This window comes from Triticum dicoccoides, chromosome 7A, assembly GCF_002162155.2.
Source record: "Triticum dicoccoides isolate Atlit2015 ecotype Zavitan chromosome 7A, WEW_v2.0, whole genome shotgun sequence".
Lineage (NCBI taxonomy): Eukaryota > Viridiplantae > Streptophyta > Magnoliopsida > Poales > Poaceae > Triticum > Triticum dicoccoides.
The window spans coordinates 95,393,603-95,410,309 of record NC_041392.1 but is presented as its reverse complement, the minus strand read 5'-3'; positions in this window follow the sequence as shown (position 1 = coordinate 95,410,309).

Genomic DNA, 16,707 nt, shown 5'->3' with positions numbered 1-16,707 from the left:
GAAATATATGGGCCATAAGAGGGGAGCACACCAGCCCACAAGGGGTGGCGCGCCCCCCTCATGGAAGGAGGCCGAGTGGGGGAAGGGAAAGAGGGGGTTCGCCCCCCCTATCCTTCTCTCCTTCCTCTTCCCTTTTCCCCCTCCGGCAATTATGGAGGGGGGGGGGGGAATTGGGGAGGACCCCAACTAGAATTCCTCCTACTTGGGGCGCACCCTTGCTACTCCCCCCCACTCCCACCTATATATATGTAGGGAGGGGCGCCTATGATGTCTACTACACAACCTTCTTCTTGTAGACGTTGTTGGGCCTCCAAGTGCAGAGGTTTGTAGGACAGTAGCAAATTTCCCTCAAGTGGATGACCTAAGGTTTATCAATCCGTGGGAGGTGTAGGATGAAGATGGTCTCTCTCAAACAACCCCGCAACCAAATAACAAATAGTCTCTTGTGTCTCCAACACACCCAATACAATGGTAAATTGTATAGGTGCACTAGTTCAGCGAAGGGATGGTGATACAAGTGCAATATGGATGGTAGATATAGGTTTTTGTAATCTGAAATTATAAAAACAGCAAGGTAATAAAAGTGAGCGAAAACGGTATTGCAATGCTAGGAAACAAGGCCTAGGGCTCATACTTTCACTAGTACAAGTTCTCTCAACAATAATAACATAGTTGGATCATATAACTATCCCTCAACATGCAACAAAGAGTCACTCCAAAGTCACTAATAGCGGAGAACAAACGAAGAGATTATTGTAGGATACGAAACCACCTCAAAGTTATCCTTTCTGATCGATCTATTCAAGAGTCTGTAGTAAAATAACACGAAGCTATTCTTTCCGCTCGATCTATCATAGAATTCGTACTAGAATAACACCTTAAGAAACAAATCAACCAAAACCCTAATGTCACCTAGATACTCCAATGTCACCTCAAGTATCCGTGGGTATGATTATACGATATGCATCACACAATCTCAGATTCATCTATTCAACCAACACAAAGAACTTCAAAGAGTGCCCCAAAGTTTCTACCGGAGAGTCAAGACGAAAACGTGTGCCGACCCCTATGCATAGATTCCCAAGGTCATGGAACCCACAAGTTGATCACCAAAACATACATCAAGTGAATCAATAGGATACCCCATTGTCACCACGGATATCCCACGCAAGACATACATCAAGTGTTCTCAAATCCTTAAAGACTCAATCCGATAAGATAACTTCAAAGGGAAAACTCAATCCATTACAAGAGAGTAGAGGGGGAGAAACATCATAAGATCCAACTATAATAGCAAAGCTCGCGATACATCAAGATCGTGCCATATCAAGAACATGAGAGAGAGAGAGATCAAACACATAGCTACTGGTACATACCCTCAGTCCCAAGGGTGAACTACTCCCTCCTCGTCATGGAGAGCGCCGGGATGATGAAGATGGCCACCGGTGAGGGATCCCCCCTCCGACAGGGTGCCGGAACAGGGTCCCGATTGGTTTTTGGTGGCTACAGAGGCTTGCGGCAGCGGAACTCCCGATCTAGGTTATGTTCTGGAAGTATTGTTGGATGAAGCAGCCCGGACCAATCTTACATGACCACGTTCATGAGACCAGTTCCACCGACAGACATGCAACTAGTTTTGCATAAAGGTGGCTGGCGGGTCTCTGTTTCTCCTAATTTGTTCATCACTTCATCTCCGGGTAAACCTGCAAGCTTGAACAATCCACAAATTTGTTCAACATATATCAAGTGCATATCAGGATGTTCGGTTCCATCTCCTGCATAAGGATTAGATAGCAGTTGTTCTATCATACCCGAAGGAATTTCATATTCAATATTTTCAGTAGGTGCAGTAGGTTGAGGGGAAATTAATTGTGTTTCCGGACAAGGTGAAGATACCCCGAACAAACCCCTCAAAGGATTGTTTTCCATAGTAGCAAGTGACAATAAATTTCAGCATACTATATAAATGTTTCCTTACCGAATTCCATTTACCAAAGGCGCTTCACTCGCCGGCAATGGAGCCAGAAAATAGCCTTGATGACCCACAAGTAGAGGGGATCAATTGTAGCTCTTTTCGATAAGTAAGAGTGTCGAACCCAACGAGGATCAAAAGGAAATGACAAGTAGTTTTCAGTAAGGTAATGTCTGCAAGTGCTGAAATTGTAAGTAGCGAGTAGTTTGATAGCAAGGTAATTTGTAATGAGCAAGTAACGATAATTGTAACAAGTATGCAGCAAGGTAGCCCAATCCTTTTGAGGCAAAGGGCAGGCCAAAACGGTCTCTTATAATAATCAAAGTGTTCTTGAGGGTACACGGGAATTTCATCTAGTCACTTTCATCATATTGGTTTGATTTGCGTTCGCTATTTTGAGAATTTGATATGTGGGCGGACCAGTGCTTAGGTGATGTTCTTACTTGAACAAACCTCCTACTTATGATTAACCCTCCTGCAAGCATCCGCAACTACGAGAAAAGTATTAAGAATAAATTCTAACCATAGCATTAAACTATAGGATCCATTCGGTCCCTTACGAAATAGTGCATAAACCGGGGTTTAAGTTTCTGTCACTCTCGCAACCCATCATCTATTTACTACTCCACAATGCATTCCCTTAGACCCAAATATGGTGAAGTGTCATGTAGTCGACGTTCACATGACACCACTATGGGAATCACAACAGACATACCATCAAAATATCGAACACATATCAAATTCACACGATTACTTGCAACATGATTTATCCCGTGACCTCAAGAACGAAAGTAACTACTCACAAACAATAAACATGCTCATGATCAGAGGGGTATTAATATGCATAATGGATCTGAACATATAATCTTCCACCAAATAAACCATATAGTAATCAACTACAAGATGTAATAAACACTACTAGTCACCCCCTAGCACCAATCTATAGTTCTGGTAACAAGATTGAATACAAGAGATCAACTAGGGTTTGATATGAGATGGTGCTGGTGAAGATGTTGATGGAGATTTCCTTCCCCAAGATGGGAGAGTTGTTGGTGGTGATGATTGAAGGAAATATGCCCTAGAGGCAATAATAAAGATATTATTTATTTCCTTATTTCATGATAAATGTTTATTATTCATGCTATAATTGTATTAACCAGAAACATAATACACGTGTGAATACATAGACAAACAGAGTGTCACTAGTATGCCTCTACTTGACTAGCTCGTTAATCAAAGATGGTTATGTTTCCTAACCATAGACAAAGAGTTGTTATTTGATTAACGGGATCACATCATTAGGAGAATGATGTGATTGACATGACCCATTCCATTAGCTTAGCACCCGATCGTTTAGTATGTTGCTATTGCTTTCTTCATGACTTATACATGTTCCTATGACTATGAGATTATGCAACTCCCGTTTGCCGGAGGAACACTTTGTGTGCTACCAAACGTCACAATGTAACTGGGTGATTATAAAGGAGCTCTAAAGGTGTCTCCCAAGGTACATGTTGGGTTGGCGTATTTCGAGATTAGGATTTGTCACTCCGATTGTCGGAGAGGTATCTCTGGGCCCTCTCGGTAATGCACATCACATAAGCCTTGCAAGCATTGCAACTAATGAGTTAGTTGTGAGATGATGTACTACGGAACGAGTAAAGAGACTTGCCGGTAATGAGATTGAACTAGGTATTAAGATACCGACGATCGAATCTCGGGCAAGTAACATACCGATGACAAAGGGAACAACGTAAGTTGTTATGCGGTCTGACCGATAAAGATCTTCGTAAAATATGTAGGAGCCAATATGGGCATCCAGGTCCCGCTATTGGTTATTGACCGGAGACGTGTCTCGGTCATGTCTACATTGTTCTCGAACCGTAGGGTCCGCACGCTTAAGGTTTCGATGACAGTTATATTATGAGTTTATGAGTTTTGATGTACCGAAAGAGTTTGGAGTCCCGAATGAGATCGGGGACATGACGAGGAGTCTCGAAATGGTCGAGATGTAAAGATCGATATATTGGACGACTATATTCGGACATCGGAAAGGTTCCGAGTGATTCGGGTATTTTTCAGAGTACCGGGTAGTTACGGGAGAAGCAATGGGCCTTGATGGGCTTTAGTGGGAAGAGGAGAAAGGGCCAAGAGGCTGCTGCGCCCCCCTCCCCTCTAGTCCGAATTGGACTAGGGAAAAGGGGGCCGGCCACCTTTCCTTCTCCTCCACTTCCTTCTCCCTTCCTCCCCTCTTGGTGGACTCCTACTAGGACTTGGAGTCCTAGTAGGACTCCACATCCTGGCCGCACCAAGTGCCTTGGCCGGCCTCCTCCTCCTCCATCCTTTATATACTGAGGCAAGGGGCACCCCATAGACACAAGTTGATCTTCGTGATCGTTCCTTAGCCGTGTGCGGTGCCCCCCTCCACCATATTCCACCTCGGTCATATTGTAGCGGTGCTTAGGCGAAGCCCTGCGATGGTAGAACATCAAGATCGTCACCACGCCGTCGTGCTGACGGAACTCCTCCCCAACGCTTTGCTGGATCGGAGCCCGGGGATCGTCATCGAGCTGAACGTGTGCCAAGAACTCGGAGGTGCCGGAGTAACGGTGCTTGGATCGGTCGGATCGTGAAGACGTACGACTACATCAACCAAACGCTTCCGTTGTCGATCTACAAAGGGTACATAGATCACACTCTTCCCTCGTTGCTATGCATCACCATGATCTTGTGTGTGCGTAGGAATTTTTTTTGAAATTAGTACGTTCCCCAACAGTGGCATCCGAGCCTAGGTTTTATGTGTTGATGTTATTTGCACGAGTAGAACACAAGTGAGTTGCGGGTGATATAAGTCATACTGCTTACCAGCATGTCATACTTTGGTTCGGCGGTATTGTTGGATGAAGCGGCCCGGACCGACATTACGCGTACGCTTACGCGAGACCGGTTCTCCCGACGTGCTTTGCACATAGGTGGCTTGCGGGTGACAGTTTCTCCAACTTTAGTTGAACCGAGTGTGGCTACGCCTGGTCCTTGCGAAGGTTAAAACAACACCAACTTGACAAACTATCGTTGTGGTTTTGATGCGTAGGTAAGATTGGTTCTTGCTTAAGCCCGTAGCAGCCACGTAAAACTTGCAACAACAAAGTAGAGGACGTCTAACTTGTTTTTGTAGGGCATGTTGTGATGTGATATGGTCAAAACATGATGAGATATAAGTTGTTGTATGAGATGATCATGTTTTGTTAAAGTTATCGGCAACTGGCAAAAGCCTTATGGTTGTCTTGTTGGGTTTCGTAGCAATTTCAAAAAATTTCCTACGCACACGCAAGATCATGGTGATGCATAGCAACGAGAGGGGGAGTATGATCTACATACCTAGTAGATCGACAACGGAAGCGTTTGGTTGATGTAGTCGTACGTCTCCTCGATCCGACCGATCAAGCACCGAAACTACGGCACCTCCAAGTTCTAGCACACGTTCAGCTCGATGACGATCCCCGGACTCCGATCCAACAAAGTGTCGGGGAAGAGTTCCGTCAGCACGACGGCGTGGTGACGATCTTGATGTACTACTGCTGCAGGGCTTCGCCTAAGCACCGCTACAATATTATCGAGGACTATGGTGGCTGGGGGCGCCGGACACGGCTAAGGAATAGATCACGTGGATCAACTTGTGTTCATGGGGTGCCCCTTGCCTCAGTATATAAAGGATGGAGGAGGAGGAGGCCGGCCAAGGCAATAGGTGCGGCCAGGATGTGGAGTCCTACTAGGACTCCAAGTCCTAGTAGGAGTCCACCAAGAGGGGAGGAAGGGAGAAGGAAGTGGAGGAGAAGGAGAGGTGGCCGGCCCCCTTTTCCCTAGTCCAATTCGGACCAGAGGGGAGGGGGGACGCAGCAGCCCCTTGGCCCTTTCTCCTCTTCCCACTAAAGCCCATCAAGGCCCATTGCTTCTCCTGTAACTACCCGGTACTCCGAAAAATACCCGAATCACTCGGAACCTTTCCGATGTCCAAATATAGTCGTCCAATATATCAATCTTTACGTCTCGACCATTTCGAGACTCCTCGTCATGTCCCCGATCTCATCCGGGACTCCGAACTCCTTCGGTACATCAAAACTCATAAACTCATAATATAACTGTCGTCGAAACCTTAAGCGTGCGGACCCTACGGGTTCGAGAACAATGTAGACATGACCGAGACACGTCTCCGGTCAATAACCAATAGTGGGACCTGGATGCCCATATTGGCTCCTACATATTCTACAAAGATCTTTATCGGTCAGACCGCATAACAACACACGTTGTTCCCTTTGTCATCGGTATGTTACTTGCCCGAGATTCGATCGTCGGTATCCCATACGTAGTTCAATCTCGTTACCGACAAGTCTCTTTACTCGTTCCGTAATACATCATCTCACAACTAACTCATTAGTTGCAATGCTTGCAAGGCTTATGTGATGTGTATTACCGAGAGGGCCCAGAGATATCTCTCCGACAATCGGAGTGACAAATCCTAATCTCGAAATACGCCAACCCAACATGTACCTTTGGAGACACCTGTAGAGCACCTTTATAATCACCCATTTACGTTGTGATGTTTGGTAGCACACAAAGTGTTCCTTCGGCAAACGGGAGTTGCATAATCTCATAGTCATAGGAACATGTATAAGTCATGAAGAAAGCAATAGCAACATACTAAACGATCGGGTGCTAAGCTAATGGAATGGGTCATGTCAATCACATCATTCTCCTAATGATGTGATCCCGTTAATCAAATAACAACTCTTTTGTTTATGGTTAGGAAACATAACCATCTTCGATTAACGAGCTAGTCAAGTAGAGGCATACTAGTGACACTTTGTTTGTCTATGTATTCACGCAAGTATTATGTTTCCGGTTAATACAATTCTAGCATGAATAATAAACATTTATCATGATATAAGGAAATAAATAATAACTTTATTATTGCCTCTAGGGCATATTTCCTTCAGTCTCCCACTTGCACTAGAGTCAATAATCTAGTTCACACCGCCATGTGATTTAACAGCAATAGGTCACATCACCATGTGATTAACACCCATAGTTCACATCGATATGTGATCAACACCCAAAGGGTTTACTAGAGTCAGTAATCTAGTTCACATCGCTATGTGATTAACACCCAAAGAGTACTAAGGTGTGATCATGTTTTGCTCGTGAGATAATTTTAGTCAACGGGTCTGTCACATTCAGATCCGTAAGTATTTTGCGAATTTCTATGTCAACAATGCTCTGCACGGAGCTACTCTAGCTTATTGCTCCCAGTTTCAATATGTATCTAGATCGAGACTTAGAGTCATCCAGATCTGTGTCAAAACTTGCATCGACGTAACTTTTTACGACGAACCTTTTTGTCACCTCCATAATTGAGAAATATTTCCTTATTCCACTAAGGATAATTTTGACCGCTGTCCAGTGATCTACTCTTAGATCACTATTGTACTCCCTTGCTTAACACAGTGTAGGGTATACAATAGATCTGGTACACAGCATGGCATACTTTATAGAACCTATGGCTGAGGCATAGGGAATGACTTTCATTCTATTTCTATCTTCTGCCATGGTCGGGCTTTGAGTCTTACTCAATTTCACACCTTGCAACACAGGCAAGAACTCTTTCTTTGACTGTTCCATTTTGAACTACTTCAAAATCTTGTCAAGGTATGTACTCATTGAAAAAACTTATCAAGTGTCTTGATATATCTCTATAGATCTTGATGCTCAATATGTAAGCAGCTTTACCGAGGTCTTTCTTTGAAAAATTCCTTTCAAACTGTAAGTGCATCTAGTGCCACCCCTAGTTAGTTTTGGAGTATTGATGACAAACCTAGTTGAGGGACTAATGTGTTTGTGAGAATTGCAGGATAACACAGGTAGAAGTCCCTCATTGATTCGGTTTTACTACCAGAGATGACCCCTAAAAATGTATGAAGACATTGAAGCCAAAGGTGGTATATGAAGATATTCACATTGAAGACTATGACAAAAGAAGACACGTTATGAAGCCTATGGAGCTCGAAGACTTAGATCTTTCGTAGTTCTTTTTCTTTTGTGTTGAGTCATAGGAACCACCGTACTGTTAAGTGGGGTCCAAGAGAACCGGTCAGAATGACTGAAGTGATGCCTAATTCAAAACCTATGTCTTCAAGCGAAGACTATGAGAGCAAATCTCGTCCAGAGTCGGACAAGTCAGCTTTACTTATAGCCCAAGTAAAGTTGCCGTGTGAGTTCGAAATCTGACCGTTGGAACACGTGTCAGTTCCTTAGTGACCCAGGGTCATTTCGGACAAATCAGGTCGGGTTGCCAAGTGGCTATAAATAGCCCACCCCCTACAACCATAAACGGTTGGCTGCTCAGATTTCAGTGCACGACTTTTGTCGTTTGAGAGAACCCACCTCGAAGCCTTTGAGAGAAAATTCCTAGCAAGGAGAAAAGCCCTAACCACCCAAAGCCAGAGAGAATTGGGCATCACTTAGGTCTTCTTGTCTGTGTGATCTGAAGACTTATTACACTTGAGGACTGTGCATCCTCCAGACGGTTAGGCGTCGCGTTCAGAGCATCCAAGAGACATTGTGGATTGCCAGTGAACGAAGTCTGTGAAGGTTTGGGAGTCTACCTTGAAGACTTACCAAAGTGATTGGGCGAGGACTATGTGACCTTAGCTCAAGGAGAATACGGTGAGGACTTGGTGTCCTGAGCTGCGTGTTCAGGACTGGGTGTCCGGGACTGTGTGTCCTAAGGTTTAAATACCTAGCCGCTCCAACCAGACGTACAGTTGTCATAGCAACTGGAACTGGTCCAACAAATCATTGTCTTCAACGAGTCACTGGTTTCATCTTCACTTCCTTTAACTTACTGCACTCATTGTGAAGCCATTGCATGCCTTCTATATCTTTTGTCTTCACAACGTAACTGTATGATTTGTTTGGCTTCATAACTTCTTCCTACCTGATCCTTATTACACTGCAGCTACTTGTCATTGTGCCTTCACTCTATTGAATACTTGACCATGGCTTGCCTAGTGTAATCTAACTTCCGCTGCATAGTAATAGGCATATCTCTACTGTTTGTCTTCATAACTTCCACGTTTTGAAGACTTTCATAAAAATCGCCTATTCACCCCCCTCTAGTCGATATAACGCACTTTCAATTGGTATCAGAGCAAGGTGCTCCCTTGTTCTGTGTGATTCGGTTTAACCACCTGGAGTTTTAGCTATGTCGACTGCAGGGATAATTAAAGTCTCCGCTGCGTGCCCCGTCTTCGATGGAACTGAATATCCCTACTGGAAGAATAAGATGCGTATGCATCTTGAAGCCATTGACGTCGACCTATGGTATGTCGTTGAGAACGGCGTTCCCAAGGCTGGAGAAGGTGTCACTGCTGCTGATGTCAAGAAATTCGTTCAACTGGACTCTACTGCCAAGAACATCATCTGTGGTCATCTGACCAAAGGACAGTATGGCCATGTGAGTGCTTTGAAGACATCCAAGCTGGTCTGGGACTGGCTCTCCAAGGTTAATGAAGGCATCTCAACCCAGAGAGATCAAAGAATCAGTGTCCTTCGCAATCTCTTCAACCGCTTCAAGCGAAATGACAATGAGAATGTCCATCACACATTTGACAGACTCACTGACATCACAAATGAGCTTCAAGCCCTCGGCGCTACTGAGATCACCAAACATGAAGTCATCAAGATGCTGCTGAGATCACTTGATAGTTCATTTGACATCCTAGCCCTGATGATTCAAGAACGTCCTGATTTCAAGACACTCGATCCATCTGACATACTTGAGAGGCTCAACACACATGAGTTTTAGCTTTCTGAGAAAAGAGATATCTACGGTCCAAACTATGGGCGAACTCGTGCCTTGAAGGCAAAAGCTGTTTCCTCATCTGAAGAAGAATCTGACAGCAGTTCTGATGATCCTGAAGACATTGGAAGGTAACTTGCAATGCTAGTGAAGAAGTTCCAAAAATTCACCAAGAAGAAAGGCTTCAGAAAGTCTTCACGATCAAGCTCAAGGAATGATGAAGCTTCTGCTCATGACTACAAGAAGAAAACATGCCACAAGTGCAAGAAAACTGGACACTTCATCTCTGAGTGTCCACAGTGGGACAATGAGAACAGAAAGAAGAAGAAGAGCAAGGAATATGACTCAGACAACAACAAGAAGAAGAAATACACAAAGTCTTCTTCCAAGTCTTCCTCAAAGTCTTCATCACACAAGAAGAGCTCATCTGGCAAGGCACGTGCGTTTGTTGGCAAGGAAATGGATTCAGAGGAGGAGTCCGCTTCTGAGGAGGCAGAGGTGGAGTCTGAGGAGGAGTCTGATTCTGGCATTGCAAGTCTGGCTACAGCATACATCGCCAAGTCCATCTTCAACACTGAAGACAATGATTTCATCACCGACACCGATGCAAATGACAAGGACTACTCTACTCCTACCTACTGCTTCATGGCACGCGGTGCCAAGGTAAACAAACGCACTACTCACTATCAAACATCTAGTGACGATGACTCTGATTGTGATTCAAAACCCAGTTACAAAACACTTGCTAAAATTGCAACTGAACAACAGAAAACCATGGAACATATTCAAAAACTGTTATACAGAGGCGATGATCTGTTGGGTGCTGAAATGACTTGATCTGAATCCTTAATTGAAGACATAAAAAATCTTCATGTTAAGTATCAGGAACTTGAAGATCGTCATGATACTCTCTCAACAACTCATGAAAAGCTTTCCTACGATTATCTTCAAAGGAAGCAAGAACTTGAGAAATTGAGAGCGGCTCATGAAGATCTTCAAAAGGAAAACGAGTCACTTCGCGCCGAACAGATCAGTTCCGCTCAGGAAGGATTTGAACCACCATGTCTTAAATGCATTGAGCGTGATAATGCCACTTCTGTTGCTGAATGTTCCACTGCTACTGCTGTTGCAATATCTTCAACTGTTGATGTGGTAACTAACCCCTCTGCTGAGGATACCACTGCTATTGCTGATGAGAATGCTAGGTTGAAGACATTGCTTGAAACAGGGATGTACAAAAGTCTTCAAGGGCATCAGACACTTTGTGATGTCCTCAAAAAGCAGATTCTGAACCGAAACCCTAGGAAAGAGGGTGTAGGGTTCGTAAGGAAAATGAATGCAGATGGCTCTTACTGGAGACCTGAGCAGTACCCCAAAACCACATGGGTTGCTGCAAAGGAACCTTCAGCAGATCCATCCAACTTATCTGGCTTTACCTGTGCTAACCCCATTATCATTGATGAATCCTTTGATGCAAACTATAAACTGTTTAAGAATCAGAATGGTGAAGTGTTTGCCAGGTACATTGGTACTAACTGCAGGAATGGACCGCCTATGAAGAAGATCTGGGTTCCGAAAACGTGTCTGGAAAATCTTCCTGTGAATGTCTTCATGACACCTCACATGAAGAAGACAAACCTCAGACCAAAGGCTTCATACGGTCTAAAGGCTTCATACAGACAGAGGACTCACCTGAGTCGCACTAACGCAAATGTTTTGCAGGGAAACCATACTCAGGCATATGAATATGAGAGCGGTTTATCAAACCGGCATGTTCATATGACCAAAAACTATTCTGCCTATTCTTATGAGTACTATTGTCCGCCTGCTAAACTGTTTGCTAGGGCTCCAAAACCAAAATTCTCAGATGCTGCACTTAGACTTATTGCTTCTAAGCCACCCTTGAAGATGTGGGTGGTTAAGAAAGCTTAACTCTCTTTTGCAGGGAAAGGTCTCCAGCAGAAAACCAAAATCTTCTGACGCTATTGCTGGGGACCTTAAAAATCTTGTAGGGCGCAAGATAAAATGCCCGAATGGCATCATTATGTACTTCGTTTCTGAATCGCATGCTACTCTCCCTATTAGTCCTAATCTGGATCTAAGTTTTCATAACCCACTGGTTCGTCAAATGTTTTTGCTTCACAATTCTCTTCGTGAAGCCTATCCCCCTAACTGCACTGTAGGGTACGACACCAGCGTCTTCAAAGTCTTCAGAATGGACTATTGACAGTGGGTGTACAAATCACATGACTGGCAAAAGAAGCCTTCTTATGGACTCAACCTTATGTCCATCCGACAAGAGCCACATCACATTTGCTGACACTGGTAAAAGTAAGGTATTGGGTCTAGGTAGAGTTGCAATCTCAAAGGATCAACAAAGTCATGCTTGTTGAATCCCTTGGTTTCAACTTAATGTCTGTTTCAATGCTTTGTGATTTGAACATGATCGTAATGTTTGGAAAATATCGTTGCCTGGTACTAATGGAATCTGACAAGTCTCTAGTGTTTGAAGGGTATCGGAAAGATGATTTGTATGTGGTAGATTTCTCAGCAGGGCCACAACTTGCAGTATGTCTTCTTGCAAAAGCTTCAGAATGCTGGCTTTGGCATCGGAGGCTTGGGCATGCTGGCATGAGGAACCTCCACACCCTTGCAAAGAAGAAACATGTCATAGGCATCGAGGGCGTCAAGTTCAAGAAAGATCACTTATGCGGTGCCTGTGAAGCAGGGAAGATGACGAGGGCAAAACATCCCTCGAAGACAATCATGACCACTACTCGACCCTTCGAACTGCTTCACATGGATCTTTTTGGTCCCACTCACTACTCAACTTTTACTACTACTGCTTGCCTCTATGGCTTCGTTATTGTTGATGATTATTCTTGATATACTTGGGTGCACATAATCCTTTACAAGACTGAAGTGCAGGATGTCTTTAGACGCTTCGCCAATCGAGCTATGAACAATTACGGCGCCAAGATAAAGCACATCAGAAGTGACAATGGCACTAAATTCAAGAACACTGGCCTTGATACATATCTTGATACCTTGGGCATCACACATAAATTCTCAGCTCCGTACACACCACAGCAGAATGGCGTCGTCGAACGCAAGAACAGAACACTCATTGAGATGGCCAGAATGATGCTAGATGAATACAAGACTCCAAGAAAATTCTGGATTGAAGCCATTGATACTGCATGTCATACAATCAATCGTGTTTATCTTCACAAGCTTCTGAACAAGACATCTTATGAACTCCTAACTGGCAAGAAGCCAAATGTCAGTTACTTCAGAGTATTTGGCTCAAGGTGCTGGATCAAGGACCCACCACACCTCAAAGTTTGCACCAAAAGCACATGGGGGTTTTATGCTTGGATATGGAAAGGATTCGCACTCCTACAGAGTCTTCAATCTCTTTCATTACAAAGTGGTTGAAACAGTGGATGTGCGGTTCGATGAGACAAGTGGTTCACAAAGAGAGCAACTGCCAAATTTGCTAGATGAAATTCCAGCTAGTGAATCAATCAAGCTAATGGGAACTGGAGAGATTATACCTTCTGAAGCTCATCCTGAAGAAGAACTTATCATCTCAGCACCTGATCAACATGAAGACAATGCTCAGCCTGAAGACATTCCTCCCAACAACAACACAGATCAGCAAGAGCAAAGTCTTCGCCCTGTACATCCTCGTGTTGCCAATGAAGTGCAGATTGATAGAATAATTGACAGCATCAATGCACCTGGTCCACTCACTCGTTCAAGGGCAACTCAGCTAGCAAATTTTTGTGGGCACTTCGCATTCATCTCAATATCAGAACCCAAGAAAGTTGAAGAAGCCTTCATGGAACCTGAATGGATTCAAGCTATGCAAGAAGAGCTTCAACAGTTTGAGCTGAATAATGTATGGGAACTGGTTAAGCGTCCTGATCCACAGAAGCACAACATAATAGGCACCAAATGGATATACCGCAACAAGCAAGATGAGCATGGTCAAGTTGTCAGAAACAAAGCTCGTCTCGTTGCTCAAGGATATACTCAAGTGGAAGGCATTGACTTCGATGAAACATTTGCTCCCGTGGCTAGGCTTGAAGCCATACGCATACTGCTGGCCTATGCAAATCATCATAACATACTTCTATATCAAATGGATGTGAAGAGTGCCTTTCTCAATGGCAAGATTGAAGAAGAAGTGTATGTTGCACAACCGCCAGGCTTTGAAAATCCAAAACATCCTGACATGGTATACAAGCTCAACAAGGCACTGTATGGCCTCAAACAAGCCCCTAGGGCCTGGTATGACACACTCAAATATTTCCTGAAGAGCAAAGGCTTCATACCTGGTTCCCTGGATCCCACTCTTTTCACGAAGACATATGATGGTGAACTGTTTGTGTGCCAAATATATGTGGATGACATTATCTTCGGCTGCACCAATCAGAAGTACAGTGAAGAGTTTGGATATATGATGCAAGAGCAATATCAGATGTCCATGATGGGGGAGCTGAAGTTCTTCCTTGGTCTTCAAATACGACAACAACGCAATGGCATCTTCATATCTCAAGAGAAGTATCTCAAAGATTGCCTGAAGAAGTTCGGTATGCAAGACTGCAAAGGCTTCACAACACCAATGCCAGCCAAACATCATCTGGGTCCTGACGACAATGGTAAAGAGTTCGATCAAAAGGTATACCTCTCCATGATTGGTTCTTTACTTTATCTATGTGCATCCAGGCCAGATATTATTCTTAGTGTTTGCATGTGTGCTCGATTTCAAGCGGCACCAAAGGAGTCGCATCACTTAGCTGTGAAGCGAATTCTTCGATATTTGGCTCACACCCCAACTCTAGGATTATGGTATCCAAAGGGCTCAGAGTTTGATTTGGTTGGATTCTCGGATGCTGATTATGCCGGTGACAAAGTTGATCGCAAGTCTATATCAGGCACATGTCACTTTCTGGGACGATCACTTGTATGTTGGTCTTCAAAGAAGCAGAACTGTGTATCTCTCTCCACTGCTGAATCTGAATACATTGCTGCTGGATCTTGCTGCGCTCAGCTTCTGTGGATGAAGCAAACACTCAAGGACTATGGCATTCATCTGAAGCAAGTGCCACTTTACTACGACAATGAAAGCGCCATCAAGATTGCCAACAACCCAGTTCAGCACTCGAAGACAAAGCACATTGAAATTCGTCATCACTTTCTCAGAGATCATGTTGTGAAGGAAGACATTGATATCATACACGTCAACACTGAAGAGCAATTGGCAGATATCTTCATCAAGCCCTTGGATGAGAAGAGATTTTGCAAGTTATGGTGTGAGCTAAATATCTTAGAATCCTCAAATGTCATGTGATCAGGCACACATCCTAACCCTTATGCATATTGATGACTTAGATGTGCACCACACGAAGTAACGTATATCTTCAATCAATGAAGACATACATTCTAAGTGTGAATACATTAATGTGGAAATTGACTTCAGAGCGCCACGATAATTGTGCGCCGTGTCTGGGTCTAATACTTCCTATACGGTGGGTAACGCCACCACCAAACGTTCTATTTTGAAGTGTTTCACTCTTGGCGTTACCTTGTAATGTCTTCATATTTGGTTTGGCTTCAATCTTAACATGTCTTCATGATTATCTTCACTACGTTGATTATATAGATATATATATATATATATACTAGTGTTCTGTCCTCTACAGCATTCACTTATAGCTATGTCTTCTTGGTTGAATCTTTTGAACTAAGTGAATGTGATCGGACCCTAATCTCTCTATGCTTTCTATCTCAAATTCTATCTCTCCAAGTCATAAGCATTCTATTGAAACTGTCGAATGTCTTCTCTGCGTCCTTGTCAGCAGAAGACACAGAGACAACCTTTAAAACCGTTTTCAATGCTCATTCATCCACAAGAAATCCGGAGAAGTAGGAACGACCGCCCAACAATCCAGGCGTGCATGGGATGTGGAACTGCCCCCAAAATACCGCATGATGGCCACGTGCTACTCAGATGCGAATCGCCAGGGGCACCTGAGTAATAGCGCAGTGCCGCCCCTGCGCCTATAAATTCACAATTACCGCGGTCATTATCTCCTTCTTCCACCCTCGCACGAACCCTAGCGCCACCACTAGCTCTCGACGATGCCGACGACGAAGCGCTTCGCTGCCACAACCTCTCCGACGTCGTCTTCACGCCGATCGTGGACATCGTCCTCTCCGCCGTCGCCGTAGGTGTCTTCCGTCGCCAAGTTAGGGCACGGAGGACTGAACTGCTCGGCATCATCTCCCACTCCGTCTAGCAGTTCCAAGTGTGGTAAATAAAACTTCTTTTTACAGCCCCTTTTGATCCCACGGTTCTGTCACTTTCTACCATAAGAAGTTCCTATTCACACAAGTTAGTTCTCTCTCAATCTGCATCTCATAACATGCCTAGTATATTCACTTGTGCTTCATGAAGTAGTTAGATTCCTCACTTGTACTGGTCTGTTGGTTCGTACAAATCTGGAACCAACTTCTTTTCTATGAGTGAATGTCTTCGCACGATGAGGTCAATGTCTTATAAACTGATTTATCTTCAAAATCTTCTGAGAATGCATATGACCTCTTCCCCTTCCCTCGCACCTTAATGCTGTCACAGGTACATGTCCGTGGGAGAATCCTTTGGTTCTCATAGTCTGCATTCATTTGCAGAATTCTTACAGCAACACATAAATTCTCCTGAAGCCAGTTCCTGTTGGTCCAGCAAGAAAAAGCCTTTGAAGCCTTTGAACGTCTTGAAGCCTTCCAAGTTAAGGTTTATGGCTTCAGAAACAGCAGCAAGGAAGGGGGGCAGACAGAGACGTGGAGGAACATCCAAAGATCTGCCTGATGA